The following is a 13045-nucleotide window of genomic DNA, read 5'->3' as shown; positions in this document are numbered from 1 at the left end:
CCCGTGTGTCTATCCCTCCCGCCCACCCCCAGCTCATGCCCCGTGTGTCTATCCCTCCCGCCCACCCCCCGCTCATGCCCCGTGTGTCTATCCCTCCCGCCCACCCTCCGCTCATGCCCCGTTTCTCTATCCCTCCCACCGCCCACCCCCTGCTCATGCCCTGTGTGTCTATCCCTCCCGCCGTCCACCCCCCGCTCATACCCCGTGTCTCTATCCCTCCCGCCGCCCTACCCCGCTCATGCCCCGTGTGTCTGTCCCTCCCGCCGCCCACCCCCCGCTCATGCCCTGTGTGTCTATCACTCCCGCCGCCCACCCCCCGCTCATGCCCCGTGTGTCTATCCCTCCCACCGCCCACCCCCCGCTCATGCCCCGTGTGTCTATCCCTCCCGCCGCCACCCCTCGCTCATGCCCCGTGTGTCTATCCCTCCCACCGCTCATGCCCCGTGTGTCTATCCCTCCCGCCGCCCACCCCCTGCTCATGCCCTGTGTCTCTATTCCTCCCGCCGCCCACCCCCCGCACATGCCCTGTGTGTCTATCCCTCCCGCCCACCCCCCGCTCATGCCCCGTGTGTCTATCCCTCCCCCCGTCCACCCCCACTCATGCCCCGTGTGTCTATCCTTCCCGCCAGCCACCCCCCGCTCATGCCCCGTGTGTCTATCCCTTCTGCCACCCACCCCCCGCTCATGTCCCGTGTGTCTATCCCTCCCGCCCACCCCCAGCTCATGCCCCGTGTGTCTATCCCTCCCGCTCACCCCCCGCTCATGCCCCGTGTGTCTATCCCTCCCGCCCACCCTCCGCTCATGCCCCGTTTCTCTATCCCTCCCACCGCCCACCCCCTGCTCATGCCCTGTGTGTCTATCCCTCCCGCCGTCCACCCCCCGCTCATACCCCGTGTCTCTATCCCTCCCGCCGCCCTACCCCGCTCATGCCCCGTGTGTCTGTCCCTCCCGCCGCCCACCCCCCTCTCATGCCCTGTGTGTCTATCACTCCCGCCGCCCACCCCCCGCTCATGCCCCGTGTGTCTATCCCTCCCACCGCCCACCCCCCGCTCATGCCCCGTGTGTCTATCCCTCCCGCCGCCACCCCTCGCTCATGCCCCGTGTGTCTATCCCTCCCACCGCTCATGCCCCGTGTGTCTATCCCTCCCGCCGCCCACCCCCTGCTCATGCCCTGTGTCTCTATTCCTCCCGCTGCCCACCCCCCGCTCATGCCCTGTGTGTCTATCCCTCACGCCGCCCACCCCCCGCTCATGCCCCGTGTGTCTCTCTCCCTCCCACTCATGCCCCATGTCTCTAGCCCTCCCGCTGCCCACCCCCCGCTCATGACCCGTGTGTCCCTCCCCTCACCCCACCCCCGCTCATGCCCTGTGTCTCTCCCCTCACCCTCACCCCCGCTCATGCCCTGTGTGTCTCTCCCCTCCTCCCACCCCCGCTCATGCCCGTGTATCTCTCCCCTCCCCCCCACCCCCTAACCCCCCACTCTTGCCCCATGTGTCTATCCCTCACGCTGCCCACCCCCCGCTCATGCCCCGTGTCTCTATCCCTCCCCCCGCTTATGCCCCGTGTCTCTATCCCTCCCGCCGCTCATCCCCAGCTCATGCCCGTGTCACTATCCCTCCTGCCGCCCACCCCCCGCTCATGCCCCGTGTCTCTATCCCTCCCACCCCCACCCCCTGCTCATACCCTGTGTCTCTATCCCTCCCGTCGCCCACCCCCGCTCATGCCCCGTTTGTCTAACACTCCCGCCGCCCACCCCCCGCTCATGCCCCGTGTGTCTATCCCTCCCGCCGCCCACCCCCCCGCTCATGCCCCGTGTGTCTATCCCTCCCGCCGCCGACCCCCCGCTCATGCCCCGTGTGTCTATCCCTCCCACCGCTCATGCCCCGTGTGTCTATCCCTCCCGCCGCCCACCCCCCGCTCATGCCCCGTGTCTCTATCCCTCCCGCTGCCCATGCCCCGTGTGTCTATGCCTCCCGCCACCCACCCCCCGCTCATGCCCCGTGTGTCTCTCTCCCTCCCACTCATGCCCCTTGTCTCTATCCCTCCTGCCGCCCACCCCCTGCTCATGCCCCGTGTGTCTCTTGCCTCCCCGCACCCCCGCTCATGCCCTGTGTCTCTCCCCTCCCCCCACCCCCGCTCATGCCCCGTGTATCTCTCCCCTCCCCCCACCCCCGCTCATGCCCGTGTGTCTCTCCCCCCACCCCCTAACCCCCCACTCATGCCCCGTGTGTCTATCACTCCCGCCGCCCACCCCCCGCTCATGCCCGTGTGTCTATCCCTCCCACGCCCACCCCCCGCTCATGCCCCGTGTGTCTATCCCTCCCGCCGCCACCCCTCGCTCATGCCCCGTGTGTCTATCCCTCCCACCGCTCATGCCCCGTGTGTCTATCCCTCCCGCCGCCCACCCCCTGCTCATGCCCTGTGTCTCTATTCCTCCCGCCGCCCACCCCCCGCTCATGCCCTGTGTGTCTATCCCTCACGCCGCCCACCCCCCGCTCATGCCCCGTGTGTCTCTCTCCCTCCCACTCATGCCCCATGTCTCTAGCCCTCCCGCCGCCCACCCCCCGCTCATGACCCGTGTGTCACTCCCCTCACCACACCCCCGCTCATGCCCTGTGTCTCTCCCCTCACCCTCACCCCCGCTCATGCCCTGTGTGTCTCTTCCCTCCCCCCACCCCTGCTCATGCCCGTGTGTCTCTCCCCTCCTCCCACCCCCGCTCATGCCCGTGTATCTCTCCCCTCCCACCCACCCCCTAAACCCCCACTCTTGCCCCATGTGTCTATCCCTCACGCCGCCCACCCCCCGCTCATGCCCCGTGTCTCTATCCCTCCCCCCGCTTATGCCCCGTGTCTCTATCCCTCCCGCCGCTCATCCCCAGCTCATGCCCGTGTCACTATCCCTCCTGCCGCCCACCCCCCGCTCATGCCCCGTGTCTCTATCCCTCCCGCCCCCACCCCCTGCTCATACCCCGTGTCTCTATCCCTCCCGTCGCCCACCCCCGCTCATGCCCCGTGTGTCTAACACTCCCGCCGCCCACCCCCCGCTCATGCCCCGTGTGTCTATCCCTCCCGCCGCCCACCCCCCTGCTCATGCCCCGTGTGTCTATCCCTCCCGCCGCCGACCCCCCGCTCATGCCCCGTGTGTCTATCCCTCCCACCGCTCATGCCCCGTGTGTCTATCCCTCCCGCCGCCCACCCCCCGCTCATGCCCCGTGTCTCTATCCCTCCCGCTGCCCATGCCCGTGTGTCTATGCCTCCTGCCACCCACCCCCCGCTCATGCCCCGTGTGTCTCTCTCCCTCCCACTCATGCCCCTTGTCTCTATCCCTCCTGCCGCCCACCCCCCTGCTCATGCCCCGTGTGTCTCTTGCCTCCCCCCACCCCCGCTCATGCCCTGTGTCTCTCCCCTCCCCCCACCCCCGCTCATGCCCCGTGTATCTCTCCCCTCCCCCCACCCCCGCTCATGCCCGTGTGTCTCTCCCCCCACCCCTGCTCATGCCCGTGTGTCTCTCCCCCCACCCCCTAACCCCCCACTCATGCCCCGTGTGTCTATCCCTCATGCCGCCCACCCCCCGCTCATGCCCCGTGTCTCTATCCCTCCCGCCGCCCACCCCCCGCTCATGCCGTGTGTCTTTATCCCTCCCGCCACCCACCCCCCGCTCATGCCCCATGTGTCTCTGTCCTCCCCCCACCCCCTGACCCCCCACTCATGCCCTGTGTGTCTATCCCTCCCGCTGCCCACCCCCGCTCATGCCCCGTGTGTCTATCCCTCCCGCCGCCCACCCCCACTCATGCCCTGTGTGTCTATTCCTCCCGCCCACCCCCTGCTCATGCCCCATGTGTCTATCCCTCCTGCCGCCCACCCCCGCTCATGCCCTGTGTGTCTATCCCTCCCCCCGCTCATGCCCCGTGTCTCTATCCCTCCCCCGCTCATGCCCCGTGTCTCTATCCCTCCCACCGACGACCCCCCAGTCATGCCCCGTGTCTCTATCCCTCCCGCTGCCCACCCCCCGCTCATGCCCCGTGTCTCTATCCCTCCCGCCGCCCACCCTCCGCTCATGCCCTGTGTCTCTATCCCTCCCGCCACCCACCCCCCGCTCATGCCCCGTGTATCTATCCCTCCCACCGCCCACCCCCCGCTCATGCCCCGTGTCTCTATCCCTCCCGCCGCCCACCCCCGCTCAAGCCCTGTGTGTCTATCCCTCCCTCCCGCCCACCCCCCGCTCATGCCCCGTGTGTCTATCCCTCCCGCCGCCCACCCCCCGCTCATGCCCTCTGTGTCTATCCCTCCCTGCCACCCCCCGCTCATGCTCCATGTGTCTATCCCTCCCGCCCAGCCCTGTGTGTCTATCCCTCCCGTCGCCCTCCCCCCGCTCATGCCCCGTGTGTGTATCCCTCCCGCCCACCCCCAGCTCATGCCCCGTGTGTCTATCCCTCTTGCCCACCCCCGCTCATGCCCCGTGTGTCTATACCTCCCGACCACCTCCGCGTGTCTGTCCCTCCCACCGCCCACCCACCGCTCATGCCCCGTGTGTCTATCCCTCCCGCCGCCCACCCCCCGCTCATGCCCCGTGTGTCTATCCCTCCCGCCACCCACCCCCGCTCATGCCCCGTGTGACTATCCCTCCCGCCGCCCACCCCCCGCTCATGCCCCGTGTGTCTATCCCTCCCGCCGTCCACCCCCACTCATGCCCCATGTGTCTATCCCTCCCGCCAGCCACCCCCCGCTCATGCCCCGTGTGTCTATCCCTCCCGCCGCCCATCCCCCACTCATGCCCCGTGTCTCTATCCCTCTCGCGCTCATGCCCCGTGTCTCTATCCCTCCCGCCGCCCACGCCCCGTGTCTCTATCCCTCCCTCCGCCCACCCCCCAGTCATGCCCCATGTCTATATCCCTCCTGCCGCCCACCCCCGCTCATGCCCCATGTGTCTCTCCCCTCCCCCCCACCCCCTGACCCCCCGCTCATGCACCGTGTGTCTATCCCTCCCGCCGCCCACCCCCCGCTCATGCCCCGTGTGTCTATCCCTCCTGCCACCCACCCCCCGCTCATGTCCCGTGTGTCTATCCCTCCCGCCCACCCCCAGCTCATGCCCCGTGTGTCTATCCCTCCCGCCCACCCCCCGCTCATGCCCCGTGTGTCTATCCCTCCCGCCACCCACTCCCGCTCATGCCCTGTGTGTCTATCCCTCCCGCCGCCCACCCCCGCTCATTCCCCGTGTGTCTATCCCTCCCTCCGCCCACCCCCCGCTCATGCCCCGTGTGTCTATCCCTCCCGCCGCCCACCCCCCGCTCATGCCCCGTGTGTCTATCCCTCACGCCACCCAACCCCGCTCATGCCCCGTGTCTCTATCCCTCCCGCCGCCCACCCCCCGCTCAGGTCCTGTGTGTCTTTATCCCTCCCGCCACCCACCCCCCGCTCATGCCCCATGTGTCTCTCCCATCCCCCCACCCCCTGACCTCCCGCTCATGCCCTGTGTGTCTATCCCTCCCGCTGCCCACCCCCGCTCATGCCCCGTGTGTCTATCCCTCCCGCCGCCCACCCCCACTCATGCCCCGTGTGTCTATTACTCCCGCCCACCCCCTGCTCATGCCCCGTGTGTCTATCCCTCCCGCCGCCTACCCCCGCTCATGCCCTGTGTGTCTATCCCTCCCCCCGCTCATGCCCCGTGTCTCTATCCCTCCCCCGCTCATGCCCCGTGTCTCTATCCCTCCCACCGACGACCCCCCGCTCATGCTCCGTGTCTCTATCCCTCCAGCTGCCCACCCCCCGCTCATGCCCCGTGTCTCTATCCCTCCCCCGCTCATGCCCCGTGTCTCTATCCCTCCCGCCGCCCACCCTCCGCTCATGCCCCGTGTCTCTATCCCTCCCGCCACCCACCCCCCGCTCATGCCCCGTGTATCTATCCCTCCCGCCGCCCACCCCCCGCTCAAGCCCCGTGTGTCTATCCCTCCCTCCCGCCCACCCTCCGCTCATGCCCCGTGTGTCTATCCCTCCCTCCCGCCCACCCCCCGCTCATGCCCCGTTTGTCTATCCCTCCCGCCGCCCACCCCCCGCTCATGCCCCATGTTTCTATCCCTCCCGCCGCCCACCCCCCGCTCATGCCCTCTGTGTCTATCCCTCCCGGCCACCCCCCGCTCATGCTCCATGTGTCTATCCCTCCCGCCCAGCCCTGTGTGTCTATCCCTCCCGCCGCCCACCCCCCGCTCATGCCCCGTGTGTCTATCCCTCCCGTCGCCCTCCCCCCGCTCATGCCCCGTGTGTGTATCCCTCCCGCCCTCCCCCAGCTCATGCCCCGTGTGTCTATCCCTATTGCCCACCCCCGCTCATGCCCCGTGTGTCTATACCTCCCGACCACCCCCGCGTGTCTATCCCTCCCACCGCCCACCCCCCGCTCATGCCCCGTGTGTCTATCCCTCCCGCTTCCCACCCCCCGCTCATGCCCCGTGTGTCTATTCCTCCCGCCACCCACCCCCGCTCATGCCTCGTGTGACTATCCCTCCCGCCGCCCACCCCCCGCTCATGCCCCGTGTGTCTATCCCTCCCGCCGCCCACCCCCTGCTCATGCCCCGTGTGTCTATCCCTCAAGCCGTCCACCACCACTCATGCCCCGTGTGTCTATCCCTCCCGCCAGCCACCCCCCGCTCATGCCCCGTGTGTCTATCCCTCCCGCCGCCCACCCCCCGCTCATGCCCCGTGTGTCTATCCCTCCCGCCGTCCACCCCCACTTATGCCCCGTGTGTCTATCCCTCCCGCCAGCCACCCCCAGCTCATGCCACGTGTGTCTATCCCTCCCGCCCACCCCCCGCTCATGCCCCGTGTGTCTATCCCTCCTGCCACCCACCCCCCGCTCATGTCCCGTGTGTCTATCCCTCCCGCCCACCCCCAGCTCATGCCCCGTGTGGCTATCCCTCCCGCCCACCCCCCGCTCATGCCCCATGTGTCTATCCCTCCCGCCCACATTCCGCTCATGCCCCGTGTGTCTATCCCTCCCACCCACCCCACGCTCATGTCTATCCCTCCCGCCCACCCCCCGCTCATGCCCCGTGTTTCTATCCCTCCCGCCGTCCACCCCCTGCTCATGCCCCGTGTCTCTATCCCTCCGCCGCCCTCCCCCCAATCATGCCCCGTGTCTATCCCTCCCGCCTACCCCCCGCTCATGCCCCGTGTGTCTATCCCTGCCGCCCACCCCCCGCTCATGCCCCGTGTGTCTATCCCTCCCGCCACCCACCCCCGCTCATGCCCCGTGTGACTATCCCTCCCGCCGCCCACCCCCCGCTCATGCCCCGTGTGTCTATCCCTCCCGCCGTCCACCCCCACTCATGCCCCATGTGTCTATCCCTCCCGGCAGCCCCCCCCCGCTCATGCCCCGTGTGTCTATCCCTCCCGCCGCCCATCCCCCACTCATGCCCCGTGTCTCTATCCCTCTCGCGCTCATGCCCCGTGTCTCTATCCCTCCCGCCGCCCACGCCCCGTGTCTCTATCCCTCCCTCTGCCCACCCCCCGGTCATGCCCCATGTCTCTATCCCTCCTGCCGCCCACCCCCGCTCATGCCCCATGTGTCTCTCCCCTTCCCCCCACCCCCTGACCCCCCGCTCATGCCCCGTGTGTCTATCCCTCCCGCCGCCCACCCCCCGCTCATGCCCCGTGTGTCTATCCCTCCTGCCACCCACCCCCCGCTCATGTCCCGTGTGTCTATCCCTCCCGCCCACCCCCAGCTCATGCCCCGTGTGTCTATCCCTCCCGCCCACCCCCCGCTCATGCCCCGTGTGTCTATCCCTCCCGTCACCCACTCCCGCTCATGCCCTGTGTGTCTATCCCTCCCGCCGCCCACCCCCGCTCATTCCCCGTGTGTCTATCCCTCCCGCCGCCCACCCCCCGCTCATGCCCCGTGTGTCTATCCCTCCCGCCGCCCACCCCCCGCTCATGCCCCGTGTGTCTATCCCTCACGCCGCCCACCCCCCGCTCATGCCCCGTGTCTCTATCCCTCCCGCCGCCCACCCCCCGCTCATGTCCTGTGTGTCTTTATCCCTCCCGCCACCCACCCCCCGCTCATGCCCCGTGTATCTATCCCTCCCGCCGCCCACATCCCGCTCAAGCCCCGTGTGTCTATCCCTCCCTCCCGCCCACCCTCCGCTCATGCCCCGTGTGTCTATCCCTCCCTCCCGCCCACCCCCCGCTCATGCCCCGTTTGTCTATCCCTCCCGCCGCCCACCCCCCGCTCATGCCCCATGTTTCTATCCCTCCCGCCGCCCACCCCCCGCTCATGCCCTCTGTGTCTATCCCTCCCGGCCACCCCCCGCTCATGCTCCATGTGTCTATCCCTCCCGCCCAGCCCTGTGTGTCTATCCCTCCCGCCGCCCACCCCCCGCTCATGCCCCGTGTGTCTATCCCTCCCGTCGCCCTCCCCCGCTCATGCCCCGTGTGTGTATCCCTCCCGCCCTCCCCCAGCTCATGCCCCGTGTGTCTATCCCTATTGCCCACCCCCGCTCATGCCCCGTGTGTCTATACCTCCCGACCACCCCCGCGTGTCTATCCCTCCCACCGCCCACCCCCCGCTCATGCCCCGTGTGTCTATCCCTCCCGCTTCCCACCCCCCGCTCATGCCCCGTGTGTCTATTCCTCCCGCCACCCTCCCCCGCTCATGCCCCGTGTGACTATCCCTCCCGCCGCCCACCCCCCGCTCATGCCCCGTGTGTCTATCCCTCCCGCCGCCCACCCCCTGCTCATGCCCCGTGTGTCTATCCCTCAAGCCGTCCACCACCACTCATGCCCCGTGTGTCTATCCCTCCCGCCAGCCACCCCCCGCTCATGCCCCGTGTGTCTATCCCTCCCGCCGCCCACCCCCCGCTCATGCCCCGTGTGTCTATCCCTCCCGCCGTCCACCCCCACTTATGCCCCGTGTGTCTATCCCTCCCGCCAGCCACCCCCAGCTCATGCCACGTGTGTCTATCCCTCCCGCCCACCCCCCGCTCATGCCCCGTATGTCTATCCCTCCTGCCACCCACCCCCCGCTCATGTCCCGTGTGTCTATCCCTCCCGCCCACCCCCAGCTCATGCCCCGTGTGGCTATCCCTCCCGCCCACCCCCCGCTCATGCCCCATGTGTCTATCCCTCCCGCCCACATTCCGCTCATGCCCCGTGTGTCTATCCCTCCCACCCACCCCACGCTCATGTCTATCCCTCCCGCCCACCCCCCGCTCATGCCCCGTGTTTCTATCCCTCCCGCCGTCCACCCCCTGCTCATGCCCCGTGTCTCTATCCCTCCGCCGCCCTCCCCCCAATCATGCCCCGTGTCTATCCCTCCCGCCTACCCCCCGCTCATGCCCCGTGTGTCTATCCCTGCCGCCCACCCCCCGCTCATGCCCCGTGTGTCTATCCCTCCCGCCACCCACCCCCGCTCATGCCCCGTGTGACTATCCCTCCCGCCGCCCACCCCCCGCTCATGCCCCGTGTGTCTATCCCTCCCGCCGTCCACCCCCACTCATGCCCCATGTGTCTATCCCTCCCGGCAGCCACCCCCCGCTCATGCCCCGTGTGTCTATCCCTCCCGCCGCCCATCCCCCACTCATGCCCCGTGTCTCTATCCCTCTCGCGCTCATGCCCCGTGTCTCTATCCCTCCCGCCGCCCACGCCCCGTGTCTCTATCCCTCCCTCTGCCCACCCCCCGGTCATGCCCCATGTCTCTATCCCTCCTGCCACCCACCCCCGCTCATGCCCCATGTGTCTCTCCCCTTCCCCCCACCCCCTGACCCCCCGCTCATGCCCCGTGTGTCTATCCCTCCCGCCGCCCACCCCCCGCTCATGCCCCGTGTGTCTATCCCTCCTGCCACCCACCCCCCGCTCATGTCCCGTGTGTCTATCCCTCCCGCCCACCCCCAGCTCATGCCCCGTGTGTCTATCCCTCCCGCCCACCCCCCGCTCATGCCCCGTGTGTCTATCCCTCCCGTCACCCACTCCCGCTCATGCCCTGTGTGTCTATCCCTCCCGCCGCCCACCCCCGCTCATTCCCCGTGTGTCTATCCCTCCCGCCGCCCACCCCCCGCTCATGCCCCGTGTGTCTATCCCTCCCGCCGCCCACCCCCCGCTCATGCCCCGTGTGTCTATCCCTCACGCCGCCCACCCCCCGCTCATGCCCCGTGTCTCTATCCCTCCCGCCGCCCACCCCCCGCTCATGTCCTGTGTGTCTTTATCCCTCCCGCCACCCACCCCCCGCTCATGCCCCATGTGTCTCTCCCATCCCCCCACCCCTGACCTCCCGCTCATGCCCTGTGTGTCTATCCCTCCCGCTGCCCACCCCCGCTCATGCCCCGTGTGTCTATCCCTCCCGCCGCCCACCCCCACTCATGCCCCGTGTGTCTATTACTCCCGCCCACCCCCTGCTCATGCCCCGTGTGTCTATCCCTCCCGCCGCCTACCCCCGCTCATGCCCTGTGTGTCTATCCCTCCCCCCGCTCATGCCCCGTGTCTCTATCCCTCCCCCGCTCATGCCCCGTGTCTCTATCCCTCCCACCGACGACCCCCCGCTCATGCTCCGTGTCTCTATCCCTCCCGCTGCCCACCCCCCGCTCATGCCCCGTGTCTCTATCCCTCCCGCCGCCCACCCTCCGCTCATGCCCCGTGTCTCTATCCCTCCCGCCACCCACCCCCCGCTCATGCCCCGTGTATCTATCCCTCCCGCCGCCCACCCCCCGCTCAAGCCCCGTGTGTCTATCCCTCCCTCCCGCCCACCCCCCGCTCATGCCCCGTGTGTCTATTCCTCCCTCCCGCCCACCCCCCGCTCATGCCCCGTTTGTCTATCCCTCCCGCCGCCCACCCCCCGCTCATGCCCCATGTTTCTATCCCTCCCGCCGCCCACCGCCCGCTCATGCCCTCTGTGTCTATCCCTCCCGGCCAGCCCCCGCTCATGCTCCATGTGTCTATCCCTCCCGCCCAGCCCTGTGTGTCTATCCCTCCCGCCGCCCACCCCCCGCTCATGCCCCGTGTGTCTATCCCTCCCGTCGCCCTCCCCCCGCTCATGCCCCGTGTGTGTATCCCTCCCGCCCTCCCCCAGCTCATGCCCCGTGTGTCTATCCCTATTGCCCACCCCCGCTCATGCCCCGTGTGTCTATACCTCCCGACCACCCCCGCGTGTCTATCCCTCCCACCGCCCACCCCCCGCTCATGCCCCGTGTGTCTATCCCTCCCGCTTCCCACCCCCCGCTCATGCCCCGTGTGTCTATTCCTCCCGCCACCCACCCCCGCTCATGCCCCGTGTGACTATCCCTCCCGCCGCCCACCACCCGCTCATGCCCCGTGTGTCTATCCCTCCCGCCGCCCCCCCCCGCTCATGCCCCGTGTGTCTATCCCTCCCGCGGTCCACCCCCACTCATGCCCCGTGTGTCTATCCCTCCCGCCAGCCACCCCCTGCTCATGCCCCGTGTGTCTATCCCTCCCGCCGCCCACCCCCCGCTCATGCCCCGTGTGTCTATCCCTCCCGCCGTCCACCCCCACTTATGCCCCGTGTGTCTATCCCTCCCGCCAGCCACCCCCAGCTCATGCCACGTGTGTCTATCCCTCCCGCCCACCCCCCGCTCATGCCCCGTGTGTCTATCCCTCCTGCCACCCACCCCCCGCTCATGTCCCGTGTGTCTATCCCTCCCGCCCACCCCCAGCTCATGCCCCGTGTGTCTATCCCCTCCCGCCCACCCCCCGCTCATGCCCCGTGTGTCTATCCCTCCCGCCCACCCTCCGCTCATGCCCCGTGTGTCTATCCCTCCCACCCACCCCACGCTCATGTCTATCCCCTCCCGCCCACCCCCCGCTCATGCCCCGTGTTTCTATCCCTCCCGCCGTCCCCCCCCTGCTCATGCCCCGTGTCTCTATCCCTCCGCCGCCCTCCCCCAATCATGCCCCGTGTCTATCCCTCCCGCCTACCCCCCGCTCATGCCCCGTGTGTCTATCCCTGCCGCCCACCCCCCGCGTGTCCTATCCCTCCCGCCGCCCACCCTCCGCTCATGCCCGTGTGTCTCCCCCCCACCCGCCCATCCCCGCTCATGCCCCATGTGTCTATCCCTCCTGCCCCCCTCCCCCGCTCATGCCCAGTGTATCTATCCCTCCCGCCTACCCCCCGCTCATGCCCCGTGTGTCTATCCCTCCCGCCCACCCCTCGCTCATGCCCCGTGTGTCTATCCCCCCACCCCCGCGTGTCTATCCCTCCCGCCGCCCACCCCCCACTCATGCCCTGTGTGTTTCCCCCCTCCCCCGACCCTCTACTCATGCCCCGTGTGTCTATCCCTCCCGCCGCCCACCCCCGCTCATGCCCCATGTGTCTCTCCCCCTCCCCACCCCCACCCCCCGACCCCCGCTCATGCCCCGTGTGTCTATCCCTCCTGCCACCCACTCCCCACTCACGCCCCGTGTGTCTATCCCTCCTGCCGCCCTCCCCCCGCTCATGCCCCCTGTGTCTATCCCTCCCGCCCACCCCCCGCTCATGTCCCGTGTGTCTATACCTACCGCCCACCCCCGCTCATGCCCCATGTGTCTATCCCTATCGCACACCCCCCGCTCATGCCCCGTGTGTCTTTCCCTCCCGCCCACCCCCCGCTCATGACCCATGTGTCTATCCCTCCCACCGCCCACCCCCCGCTCATGCCCCGTGTGTCTATCCTCCCGCCGCCCACCCCCCGCTCATGCCCCGTGTGTCTATCCCTCCAGCCACCCACTCCCGCTCATGCCTGTGTGTCTATCCCTCCCGCCCCCAACCCCCGCTCATTCCCCATGTGTCTATCCCTCCCGCCGCCCACCCCCCGCTCATGCCCCGTGTGTCTATCCCTCCCCGCCGCCCACCCCCGCTCATGCCCCCTGTGTCTATCCCTCCCGCCGCCCACCCCCGCTCATGCCCCGTGTGTCTATCCCTCCCGCCGCCCACCCCCCACTCATGCCCCGTGTCTCTATCCCTCCCCCGCTCATGCCCCGTGTCTCTATCCCTCCCGCTGCCCACGTCCCGTGTCTCTATCCCTTCCGCCAGCCACCCCCCGCTCATGCCCCCTGTCTCTGTCCCTCCTGC

Source organism: Ambystoma mexicanum, chromosome 12 (genome assembly GCF_040938575.1).
Source record: "Ambystoma mexicanum isolate Mex_15411 chromosome 12, UKY_AmexF1_1, whole genome shotgun sequence".
NCBI classification, from domain to species: Eukaryota; Metazoa; Chordata; class Amphibia; order Caudata; family Ambystomatidae; genus Ambystoma; species Ambystoma mexicanum.
Note: the sequence above shows the minus strand (reverse complement) of the source record.